General features: G+C 35.9%; 1 long non-coding RNA gene across 1 annotated transcript; it reads left to right on the plus strand.

The window, feature by feature from the left end:
• Positions 1 to 697: 697 nt before the first annotated feature.
• LOC115516962 lies at positions 698 to 8,710 on the plus strand. Its single transcript, XR_003969720.1, has 3 exons — positions 698 to 709; positions 6,570 to 6,582; positions 8,634 to 8,710. It is a non-coding gene; the product is annotated as an uncharacterized LOC115516962 (long non-coding RNA).
• Positions 8,711 to 14,091: the final 5,381 nt, after the last annotated feature.

Raw genomic sequence — 14,091 nt, forward strand, 5'->3', positions numbered from 1 at the left:
TTTTCAATTTCTTTCATAAGCTCTCTATAGTTTTCAGTGAAAAAATTTTTCACCTCTGTTTAGGTTTATTCCGAGGTATTTTATGGTTTTTGATGCAATTGTAAATGAGATTGATTCCTTGCTTTCACTTTCTGTTATTTCATTATTGGTGTATAGGAATGCAGCTGATTTCAGTGCATTGATCTTATATCCTGCAACTTTGCTGAATTCATGGATCAGTTCTAGCAGGTTTTTTTGGTGAATATTTTGGGTTTTCCATATAGATTATCAGATCATCTGTGAAGAGAGAAACTTTGACTTCCTCGTTGCTAATTTGGATACTTTTATTCATTTGTGTTGTCTGATTGTTGAGGCTACGATTTCCAATACTATGTTGAATAACAGTCAGCCCCTAAATATTTATTTGTATTTGACCTTACAAATTACACAAGAATACAATCCTAGGCCAAAACCTAAAGTTTTCTATTACCCTTTTAACAACAACAAATTGTCCTTACTCTTCCAGTTCAGCTTATATTTCTGCCTTTCAGAATATCTGTCATAGTAACATGAATTACAGACAAGAGATTAATATCTTAATATATATAAATATCTTCTAGCCTCGGCACAATAGAAAAGGTGCCAAATGTATAAAAAAAAAGAATACAGCAAATATTTTCAAATATCTAAAAAGACATTCTATTTTATTCAGAATTAGAGAAATACAAAAGTTGATGAAGATCAAACATGATGTTGGGAAAAGCAGCAATCTATTCCTTTGCTAGTAGAGCAAAATTGGTACAATTCTTATGGAGGACATTTTGACAGAAATTATCAAAATTTAAAAAGCATTCATTTTGACTCAGAAATTCTGTTCCTAGATATTAACCTGAATAGTATATCCACATATAAAAAAAATGGTATATCTACAAGAATACTGACTACTGTTTCCAATAGAAAAATATTGGAACGATCTAAATTCCTATCAGTTAAGGATATTGAATTACTGTACATCCACTGAATGAAATATACTATATAATTGTTAAAAATTAAGATCTGTACACATCTTTTGATCTAAAGCTACCCTGAAAGTATATCATTAAATGAAAAACAAAATGAAAAAGATCGCTGTCTTGGGCTATCTCTCACGTGAAGAAAAATTATATGAGTATGTATATATTTATGTTCAGAAATACATTATGTACTTCTTGAAGAATAAAGAAGAAACTAAGACAGAGGTTGTTTTTGAGAAAGTTAATTGGGTGTTTGGGGGTAGGGAAAGAAGGAGATATTTCACTGTATATGCCTATGTATTTTTAAAATTTCTTTCTATTCGCATATACTAAATTTAAACATAGATTAAAACATTTAACATTAATGTTAAATAAATCTTACAACTATTCCAGTATAAAATTAGAACCAGGGAAACTTTTTTTTAATAATTCTTTGATTCTTTGGGAAATTAGGAAGAGGACTGATTATTGATAGAAAATGAAAAAGAAGAAAACTGACAACCTCTTGATGTCATCTCACTAAAAATTCCTTGGTTCTATTGGAGCAGAGTAGGAAAATTCTTCCTCTTTTGAGGGCCCATGAGACTAAATAAACTATGAAAAATTGAAAGTGGCTATATTTTATTATTGTTGTACTATTTTCCTCCATAATCATTTATTCATTAAAACAATTAAATATATGTAATATGAGCTGAGCTAGAAATGACTAATATACAGAAGTAAGATATATTTACTTTTCTTGCAGGGCTCATAAACAAGTGGCAAATGGACAAGATGTGATATAAACAAAGGAATTATAAACTGGTATGAGAGCAAGTGAAAAAAGAGTACAGATAAAAGCCAGGAATATTAAGAAGTGAGAAAGCATGGCAAGTTCTTAAAAAAAAAAAATGCACTTAACCATTCACAGATCACAATCTATTTACAAGTATGCCACAATACACAGAAAAGAAGTATTTCTAGAATACAGGTCCACAGGGCACTTACTACCCATTGTGATTTATAATTGGCCACACCTATTGACACATTAATGAGTAATGAGCATCTTTAATTAAAATAAATATGAATAGTTCTTCCTATTAAAAGATATAACTTAATTCATAATTCAACAATTAAGATAGATACAAATAGATGTAAAAAGAAACAGAGGACAATGAAGAAATGTATCATTTGGGTATTGAAATACAAAAATCAATCTTTAAAGGACATCAAAGTATAAATATTATACTTATATTTAAAATATTACATTCAGAACTAATTCTTTGAGCCAGAAACATGTAAGCTGGAATGTACTTTGTGTATTTCACGTACTTTTATTAATTTGGCTTTCTTTTTAATTCCAAGGGATACTCTGATACTTATTGGTATTCAGGAAAGATTTCCTTAATGCAGTGATTCTTCTCACCCACAGAGAAAAAAAATACCTTGCTCTTTGCTCAACATATAAATGCTCATTGTAGTAATTATCAAACAATAAAACATAAAAATATTTTTAAAGTTATCTAAACTCCCACCACTCTGAGCTAACCACCATTAATACTTTAGTGACCAACCTTTCATGTATTCTTGTATACACAAATCACACACTCTTTCACATATGTCAAGTTTACATGAATGAGTTTTTTTTTTCTGGTGGACTCCTTTATTTTCTCCTTCCTACTCTCTACCACCACCACTTAATTCTTAATCTACTTTTCACTCTACATCCACCCATCTCTGCTACACAAACAATATCAACAATCTAGTACATGTACTTCATACTGTTCTCTCTGCTCCTAATCATATAAAAATATTTATAACTATATATCAGGGCTTTTTTCATTCTTTATCTTACAAAAATTAAGTTATATTTTATTGACTTCTGTATATAGTGCCTTTACATTTGGCCTTATAATATGCAACTCCAAAGTAAGGTTACCAAATATTTTCATTTTGTATAGTAGGCCAGAGATGTACAATTAATATAATTAGGTTCCTTCAACAGGATCTTTTAATAGGAAGAACTATTCATGAGCTAATATTCATTACATAAAAGATATGACTGAGGGGGCACCTGGGTGGCTCAGTCAGTAGAGTGTCCAACTTTGGCTCAGGCCATGATCTCACAGTTTGGAGCCCTGTGTTGGGCTCTGTGTTGACAGCTCAGAGCCTGGAGCCTGCTTCAGATTCTGTGTCTCCCTCTCTCTGCCCCTTCCCTGCTCACACTCTCTCTCTCCCTCAAAAATAAATGTAAAAAATTTTTAATAAAAAAATATGACTGAGAACAAATTTCATGTCCTTATTGAGTAGGCTATCATTGAGGAAGTTTATAATCAGAGTCTTTATAAAAGATACCATTATTATAGAGGGTATTAGGGGATGTGATTAGTCATCTCCATTTCTAGTAAATAGCTGGATATGAGATTCATATACATCACCATGGAGAACAGTGACATCACCACCAACAAAGACACACATTTCAAGATACACATTTCAGCTGCTGAAAGCATCTGAAGCATAGTTCTTAGAACCAACATATTTGGTCCAAAGATATACAAAACAGTGAGAATGATGGTGAGTTTATAGTACATGTTCTATTCTATGATATGGGATATGTACAGGACACACAGCACACATAGTACATGTTCTATGATGTGCCATAGGTATGGGATGTGGCACCCAGTGGGCCCATATGTAGCAGATGTTGTAATGTGCTGTCCAGATCTTTCCTTCAAGACTGAGGCACTCAATTTCTCCAACTGACAGAAGTCTAGTGTGCTGAGGACTAGCTTCCTTATCAGAAATTGCCTCAAAGCAAAGGGTAATCCCTATCAGCCCTACCTAGGGTCAGTTCACATCCAATGATTGGTCAGGGCTGGTGTACAAAGGCCTGATACTATTGCCTCCATCCACAACCAATCTGAACAGCCATCCCAGCTACAGGGTTCCACATGTCAACAGCTAAAACTTTTGTTTCAACTTTATTACAATTCAACTTCTCCTTCTACCCTACACTACTTCCTTCAATCCTGTACAGCTGTTGTTCCCAAGAGAACTCCACAACAAACTTTCTGCATGAAATCTTAGAATCTATGTCCATGGAACCCAACCTACACCACCATACCACTTAGAAATCAAATAGGGACTGAATGAGAAAATCAGTGAGTCAAGAGAGTCACATCACCCTACCACAGATCCTGTCATAGGATAGAATGGTCCAGTGAGTGACAGCAGGCATGGTCTGACCATTTTCCATGACAGAGTAGAAGAATCATGCATTTGTGCCTAGAAAAAAGAGGTAGAACCAAGTGAAGCAACCAGGACATTAAATGGTGCTGGCTTTAGAAAGAAAATTGTCCAACATGTTGGAGATTGCACAAATAACTTAAATCATGATAGCTGCCACTTACAGGGAAAATGGTGGAGTAAAAAGGACCCTAAACTCACCTCATTTCATCAATATAACAGCCCCATCAGTGTAAATAACCCAGAAAATTACCCAGAGACTGGCAAAACAGACTCTACACAGTTACATGTAGAGAAGAGGCCACACTGAAGAAGGCAAGAAGGACAGAGACATTATGGGGAGCTAAACAGACCATAGGAGTGGCTGTGGGAGGGGTGCTTCAGGCACAGAGAGAGGAAAGAAACAGACCTTCACACCAGGCACCTGAGGCAGAGGGAACCTGCATGGGGAAGATGAATCCCCATAACATTTGGCTTTGAAAACTAGAGGGGCATAATTTCATGAGTTCTTACAATCATTAGGGCTTAACATCAGGAACTTTAAAAATCAGTGGGCTCAACTCTGGGAGACTCAAAAGGGCAAAAGGAAACTGAGTCCTCACCCTTAAACAGACAGCACAACTAATAGCCCTGGGGAGATACTGCATAGAAGCAGCAGTTTGAAAAACACAAGAGGTATACAGGAGGGAGATTTATTTACTAACTGCAGAGTATGTGCTGGAGCAGCAGGGATCCTTGGAAGACTCCTCCAAGAATAAAAGAGCTGGCAGGCACCATTCCCCTTCCCTGCCCCCCAGCCTAGACACACAGAAACAACATAGCACCAACACTCACTACCTAACTTGCTAACAGTACACCTTGCCCTCAAGTTTTCCTGTGGACATTCCTCCTCCAGCCAGGCTTCCTCTCCAGGTCCCCTCCCACAGAAGACTCACACAAACATTGCTAACACCCCACATCCCACCCCTGTATTCTCCTGCTGACCTCCCCTCAAATACACCTTTGGCCAAGACCATCCAAAGTGGTGCCCCAAGTTTGGCAATGCTCAAAGAGCCCCAACAAGGGTCAGCACTACTCCAAAAGTGACTCCTGCATGAGGAAGAAGGGAAGGTAACCGTGTACATCAGTCCAAATGCTGCCCCAGCAGTGGGCTGGGGACAGACATCCAGTCTTCCCACCAACAAAAGCTCCTCAGGGGACAACAAAGGGAAAACATCCTGCAGTTTGGACAGGCAAATGTCTGATCTAACTCAACTTGACCCAAGGTGACCTCAGACTGACTCACTAACAAAAAGGGACCAAACTTTTCCCACAATAGGCAAAGAGAGCCACTGCATATGACTGGACTAAAGGCAAAAGTGGCTGAGCCACAATAGTAAGGCACATGTAACACACATAGGAGACACTTCTTAGGCACCAGGTTCTGGTGAACAGGGAACAAGGCACTGCAGGGCACAATAGGACCTCTTCTTCATAGGGCCACTACTTTCAAGAGCAGGAGATATAGTTGAATTTCCTAACACATGGATACAGACACAGAAGTTGGGCAAAATGAGGAAACAGACAAAAATGTCCCAATGAAAATGAAAAAACAGGACAAAATGATAGCAAGAGAGCTAAAAAAAAAAAAAAAATGGAGATAAACAATATGCCTGATAGAAAATTTGAAATATGGACTTGATACCACTGGACTTAAAAAAAGAGTGGAGGACTTGGTGACACCCTCAACAAAGAGGGGGCCCCTGGGTGGCTCCATTGGTTGAGTCCAACTGTTGATCTCAGCTCAGGTCATGATTTCACAGTTTGTGGGATCAAGCCCAACACCCGGCTCTGGGCTAACAGAGAAGAGCCTACTTGGAATTCTTTCTCCTCTCTCTCTCTCTCTCTTCCCCTTCCTGGTTTGTGTGTATTCTCTCTCTCTCTCTCTCTCTCTCTCTCTCTCTCTCTCTCTTAATGAATAAAATTTAAAAAAATACATTAGAGGGAATACATAGTAGACTAGAGGAACCAGACGAATGGATCAGTGACCTGGAGGCCACAGCAATGTAAAGCAATTGAGCTGAACAAAAGAGAGAAAAATAATAATAATAAATGAAAATAAACTTAGGGAACACAGTGACACCATCAAGAATAATAGCATTCACATTATATGGACTCCAGAAGAAGAAGAGAGGAAGAAAAGAAGGCAGAAAACTTATTGAATAAATAATAGCTGAAAACTTCCAGAATCTGGGGACGGCAACAGACATCTAGATCCAGAAGGCACAGAGACTCCCCCAACAAAATCAATCCAAGGAGGTCCACATCAAGACATATAGAATTTAAAATGAAAAAAAGTAATGCTAAAGAGAGAATTTTAAAAGCAGTAAGAGAAAAGAAAACAAACATAAGGGAATCTCATAAGGCTATCAGCTGATTTTTCAGCAAAAACTTTGCCATTCAGAAGAGAGTGGTGATATATTCAAAGTGCTGAAAGAAAAAAATCTATAAACAAGAATACAGTACCCAGAAAAGCTATCATTCAGAATAGGGGAAAAGATAAAGGGGTTCATAACCACTAAATCAGTTCTACAAGAAATATTAGAGGGGACTCTCTGAGTAGGAAAAAAATTCTATTAGCAGGAGCAAGAAAAGTAAAAAGCACAAAAGCAGTAAAATTAAATATATCTATGAAAATCAGTCAAGGGATTCACAAAATAAAAGGATGTAAAATATGACATCATATACCTAAAACTTTGGGGAAGAGAAGTAAGGAATAGGTTCAAACTTAAGCAGCCATCAACTTAAAATATAGACTTCTATATGTATAAGATGTTACATACAAACTTAAAGGTAACCACAAATTAAAAATCAGAAACAGGGGCGCCTGGGTGGCTCAGTTGCTTAAGTGCCAGACTTCAGCTCAGGTCACAATCTCGCAGTCTGTGAGTTCAAACCCCTCGTTAGGCCCTATGCTAACAGCTCAGAGCCTAGAGCCTGCTTTGGATTCTATGTCTCCCTCTCTCTCTGCCCCTCCCCTGCTCATGCTCTGTCTCTCTCACTGTCAAAAATGAATACATGTTTAAAAAAAATTTTTTTAATCAGTAACAGATATACAAGATATGAAGAGCAAGGAATCCAAGTGCATCACTAAAGAAAGCAACCAAACTGTGAGGAAACAAAAGAAGAAAGGAACAGAGAAGAATTGAAAACACAACCATAAAACAAGTAACAAAATGGCAATAAGTACATACCTATCAATAATTACTTTGAATGTAAATGGACTAAAAACTCCAATCAAAAGACATAGGGTGACAGAATGGATTAAAAAAAAAAAAGCAAGACCTATCTACATGCTGGCTAAAAGAGATTAATTTCACATATAATGACACCTGCAGATTGAAAATGAAGAGATGGAAAAGCATTCATCATGCAAATAGGAGTGAAAAGAAATCCAGAGTAGCAATACTTTTTTCAGACAAAATTGACTTTAAAACAAACACTGTAACAAGAGACAAAGAAGGACACTATAAATCATTAAGGAGACAATCCAACAAGATATAACAATTGTAAATATTCATGCCTCCATCATGAGAGCACCCAAACACATTAAGCAGTTCATAACAAACATAAAAGAAGTGACTGATAGTAACACAATAATAGTAGGAGACTTTAACACCCCACTTACATCAATGGATAGATCATCCAGGCAGAAAATCAACAAGGAAACAGTAGTTTTGAAGGACACATTGGACCAGATGGACCTAACAGAAATATTAAGAAAATTTTATCCTAAAACAAAAGAAGGCACATTCTTTTCAAGTGCACATAGAACACACAGAACATTCTCCAGAATAAATCATATATTAGGCCACAAAACAAGTCTCAACAAATTCAAAAAGACTGAAATCACCACATGTGGTCTTTTCTGACCACATGGTATGAAACCAGAAATCAACCACAAGAAAAAATATGAAAGGAACAAAAATACATGGGGGTTAAATAAAATGTCACTAAACAATGAATAGGTAAATTAAGATATCAAAGAGGAAATTTAAAAAATATATAGAGACAAAAGTAAACAAGAACAAAATGGTTCAAAATCTTTGGGATGCAGCAAAAACTGTTCTAAGAGGGAAGTTTATAGCACTACAGGCCTACCTCAAGAAGAAAAACCTCAAATAAACAACCTCGCCTTACACCTAAAGGATATATAACAAATAACAAACAAAACCCAAAACAAAAAACCCAATAGAACAGATCAATAAAACCAGAAGCTGGTTCTTTGAAGAGATCAACAAAATTGATAAACTTTTAGCTAGACTCACTAAAAAAAAAAAAAGAATACACACACACATTGAAGACTCAAATAGACAAAATCATAAATGAAAAAGGAGAAATAACAACTTACACCACAGAAACACAAAGGATTATGAGAAATTATGAAAACCTATATCCCAAAAAAATGGACAACTTAGAGGAAATGGATAAATTTCTAGAAAACATATAACCTCTCAAACTGAAATCAGAAAAAAAAATAGAAAATTTGAACAGACTGATTACTAGTAATGAAATTGAATTGGTAATCAAAACTCCCAACAAACCAGGACCAGATGACCTCACAAGTGAATTCTAACAAACATTTAAAGAAAAGTTAATACCTATTCTTCTCAAACTATTCCAAAAATTAGAAAAGGAAGGGAAGCTTCCAAATTCATTCAATGAGACCAGCATTACCCTAACACCAAAACCAGATAAACACACTGCAAAAACAAAACAAAACAAAACAGAACCACAGGCCAATATCTCCAATGAACATAAATGCAAAAAAACATAATCAACAAAATATTAGCAGACCAAATCCAGCAATACATTATAAAAATCATTCATCACAATCAAGTGGGTTTATTCCTGGGTTGCAAAGGTGGATTATTCCTGGGTTGCAAAGATGGTTCAATATTCACAAATAAATCAGTGTCATACACCACATCAACAAGAAAAAGAATAAGAACTATAGGCTCATTTCAATAAATGCAGAAAAAGCAATTGACAAAGTATAACACCTGTACATGATAAAAACCCTCAGCTAAGTAGGTTTAGAGGGAACATACCTCAACATAATAAAGGACATATATGAACAACCCACAAATAACATCATACCCAATGGGAAAAAACGGAGAGTTTTTGCATTAAGGTCAGGAACAAGGCAAGGATGCCTACTGTCACCACTTTTATTCAATATAGTATTGGAAGTCCTAGCCACAGCAATCAGACAACAAAAAGAAATAAACGGCATCCAATCTGGTAAAGAAGTAAAGTTTCACTACTTGCAGATGACATGATACCATACACACACACACACAAACACACACACACACACTATATATATATATATATATATATATATATATATATATATATATGTATATATATAAAGATACTATATATATATTACTATATATGTGTGTGTATGTGTGTGTGTGTGTGTGTGTATAAAGCCTTAAAGATTCCACCAAAAAACTACTAGAACTGATAAATAAATTCAGTAAGGTCACAGATACAAAATCAATGTACAGAATCCATTGTATTTCTATATACTAATAATGAAGTAGCAGAAAGAGAAATTAAGAAAACAGTCCCATTTACACTTGAACCAAAAAAATAATAAAATACCTAAGTATAAACTTAACCAGGGAGGTGAAAGACCTAAATTCTAAAAACTATAAAACACTATGAAACAAATTGAAGATGACATAAGTAAATGGAAAGGTATTCCATGCACACGGTTGGAAGAATTAATATCCTAAAATGTGTATGGACCCAAAAAAGAAACCATGTACCTAAAGCAATCTTTAAAAAGAAAAACAAAACTGGAGGTATCACAATCCCAGATTTCAAGATACACTACAAAATTGTAGTAATGAAAAAGGTATTGTACTGACACAAAAATAGACACAAAGATAAACAGGACATAATACAGAGCCTCGAAATAAACCGACACTTATATGGTTAATTAATCTTCAACAAAGGAGGCAAGAATATTCAATGGGAAAAAGACAGTCTCTTCAAAACATGGTGTTGAGAAAACTGAATATCTACATCCAAAAGAATGATGGGGTGCCTGGGTGGCTCAGTCAGTTAAGGGTCCAACTTCAGCTAAGGTCATTATCTCATGGTTTGTGGGTTCGAGTCCTGCGTCGGGCTCTGTGCTGACAGCTCAGAGCCTGGAGCCTGCTTCAGATTCTGTCTCCCTCTCTCTCTCTGCCCTCTCCCCCACTCGCTCTCTCTCTCTCTCTCTCTCTCAAAAATAAACAATAAACATTAAAAAATTTTTAAACAAAAGAATGAAATTGAACCACTTTCTTTTATTTATTTTTTTAATGTTTATTTATACTTTTGAGAGAGAGAGACAGAGCACAAGCAGGAGAGGGGTAGAAACAAGGAGACACAGAATCTGAAGCAGGCTCCAGGCTCTGAGCTGTCAGCACAGAGAACAATGCAGGACTCAAACTCACAAACCATGAGATCATGACCTGAGCTGAAGTTGGACGCTTAATCGACTGAGCCACCTAGGCACCCTGAAATCGAACCACTTTCTCACACCATACACACATATAAACTCAAAATGGACTAAGAACCTAAATGTAAGACCTGAAACCATAAAAATCCTAGAAGAGAGAACAGGCAATAATTTCTCTGACATTGGCCAAAACAACATTTATCTAGATATGTCTTCTGAGGCAAGGGAAATAAAACCAAAAATAAGCTATTGGGACTGCATCAAAATAAAAAGCTCTGCACAGCAAAGGAAACAGTCAACAAAACTAAAAGACAACTAAAAGGGAGAAGATATTTGCAAATGACATACCCAATAAAGAGTAAGTATCCTAAATATATAACTCAAAAATACACAACTCAGCACCCAAAATACAAATAATCCAACTAGAAAATGGGCAGAAGACATAAACAGACATTTCTCCAAAGAAGACATATCAAGAAGATGGCCAATAGACATATGAAAAGATGCTCAACATCACTTATCACCAGAGAACTGGAAATTAAAACCACAAGGAGATATTATCTCACACCCATCAAAATGGCTGAAATCAAAAACACAAGAAACAAGTGTTGGCAAGGATGTGGAGAAAAAAGGAATTCTCATGTACTCTTGGTGAGAATACAACCAGTCCAGCCACTGTGGAAGACAGTATGGAGGTTCCTCAAAAAATTAAAAGTAGAATTACCATATAATCCAGTAATTGCATTACTGGGTATTTACCCAAAGATTATGAAAACATTAACTTGAAAAGGTATATGCACCTTTATGCTTGTTGCAGCATTATTTACAACAGCCAAATTATGAAAGCAGTCCAAGTGTGTCCACTGACAGCAGAATGGATAAAGATGCAGTACATACATACAGTGGACTATTATTACTCAGCCATAAAAAAGAATGAAATCTTGCCCTTTGCAACAACATGGATGGGGCTAGAGTATTATGGAAGGGAAATAAGTCAGTCAGAGGAAGACAAATACCATATGATTTCACTCATATGTGGAATTTAAGAAACAAATAAACAAAAGGGGAAAAAGACAAACTGAGAAACAGACTCACCTATCGAGAACAAACTGATGGTCACCAGAAGGCAGATGGGTGGGGGGATGGGTTAAACAGGTAATGGGGATGAAGGAGGGCACGTGTGATGAGCACCGGGTGATGTATGGAGATGTTGAATCATTAGTGAACTAATGGACACTGAAACTAATATTACACCATATGTTAACTAATTGAAATAAAATAAAAATTAAAATTAAAAGAAGTATAACTCCAGAAACCATATTATTAGCTGTTATGTTATGCTGTCTCCTAATGTTAGGTTATTATATGTGAGTTCTTTATATGTGTTCTCTATATTTATATATTTATATGTATTCTATATATATCTGTACAGTCTGACAGTAACTAGGGAAGTGGGAACTCAACCAGGTCTCCCTGAGTCCAAAGTTGATGTTTTTCATCACTATTAACTTGTCATGGCATAACTAAATAGATTATTGAAAAATCAGGAAAATTCTCTATGTGCTACTGAAGCTGGAATGATATTCAGCTCTTAGTAAGCATTCATGGGAAATGGCTGATGAGAACCTAGTGAACAAGCACAGTAAACTATTATAAATACAGTATGACACCTATGTGCAAGGAAATTAAAATCCAGTCTAGAAAAAAAGGACAAAAGGGAAGCACACCAAAATAGTTTAAATGGCAATGTTTGGGGGTGACTGGGTGGCTCAGTCAGTTGAGTGGCCAACTCTTGATTTCAGCTCAGGTTATGATCCCAGGGTCTGGGATCAAGTCCCATATCAGGCTCCACAGTGAGCATAGAGACTGCTTGAGATACTCTTTCTCCCTCCATCCCTCCCCTACTCACATTCCCTATCTCTCTAAAATAAATTTTTTTTAATTAAAAGAAATAATAATTGACAATGTTTGGGTAATAACATAGTCTCTTTTTTCTAATTTTTCTTTTTTTTTCCAATGTTGTGCTTTATTTTAAAATGTTTCTATGTCAAGTAATAGTACAATAATAAATTTATTATAGTAAATTATTTCTAATAATAATAATAATAATGATAAATCTAGCTCAGAGTTTCCAAGTTTAAAAGAACTGGCATAACTTAAGGATATTTATCTATGTTAAAAAGTCACTAGCCATGCTGTCCATTACTTTTTTTTCTAACAAAGCTTATGATTTCAAAAAGTGTTTTCTTAAATTTCCCATAATCAAGTTAAGAGAGCCAGTAAGTCCCTTGAGATAATGGGTGCAAGAGCAGGAATATTAAAAATGAACACTTAGTTGTGAATAGAAAAAGAGAAAAGGCGGATTGGGATGCTTGGGTGGCTCAGTCAGTTAAGCATCCAACTTCAGCTCAGGTCATGATCTCACTGGTTTGTGAGTTCGAGCCCCACATGGGGCTCTGTGCTGACAGCTGAGCCTGGAGCCTGCTTCAGATTCTGTGTCTCTTCCTCACTCTGCCCCTCCCCCACTCATGCTCTGTCTCTTTCTGTCTCTCAATAATAAATAAACGTTAAAAAAATTTTTTTTTATTTTTTTAAAATTTTTTTTTCAACGTTTTTATTTTTATTTTTGGGACAGAGAGAGACAGAGCATGAACGGGGGAGGGGCAGAGAGAGAGGGAGACACAGAATCGGAAACAGGCTCCAGGCTCCGAGCCATCAGCCCAGAGCCTGACGCGGGGCTCGAACTCACGGACTGCGAGATCGTGACCTGGCTGAAGTCGGACGCTTAACTGACTGCGCCACCCAGGCGCCCCAAAATTTTTTTTTTTAAAGAGAAAAGGCAGGTTGGCCATCCAGCTTCATTGCAGTCAGTTTCATGGGTACTATACAGAACAAGGAAAGTCTCTTGACTCATATCAGCTGGTAAGATATAAATTATGATAAAGTCATACTAGCAATATTTCAAACTGAAGACTCTTATCAATCACATTCTACTGTTTCTTATGCCTCACATTCCTGAGTTAATGTGTCCCTAAAAAGTTGGCAGACTGTTTATACTTCTTCACTATTTAAACTGATTTATCTTTCAAGTGTAAATGAACTAGAATAAAATAAGTTGGTCTGCAAAATATAGTACAAATCACAATTCAGAACCCAGTTTTTATTTAAACACAGATATATACATATCTAAGTATATATGTATGCATGTGTGTTTTAAATATATAATAAAATATGGAAAATAATTCTAAAGAAATAATACAAAGTGTAAATATATATCTGAGTAAGTTCTCACATTTCATATGAGTGATAGATCCACATGAAATATATTTGGGGTCATGAATGAACGACTATATTTAGAATATAACTCTTCCTATC

The sequence above is a fragment of the Lynx canadensis genome, chromosome B3 (assembly GCF_007474595.2).
Source record: "Lynx canadensis isolate LIC74 chromosome B3, mLynCan4.pri.v2, whole genome shotgun sequence".
Taxonomy (NCBI): Eukaryota; Metazoa; Chordata; class Mammalia; order Carnivora; family Felidae; genus Lynx; species Lynx canadensis.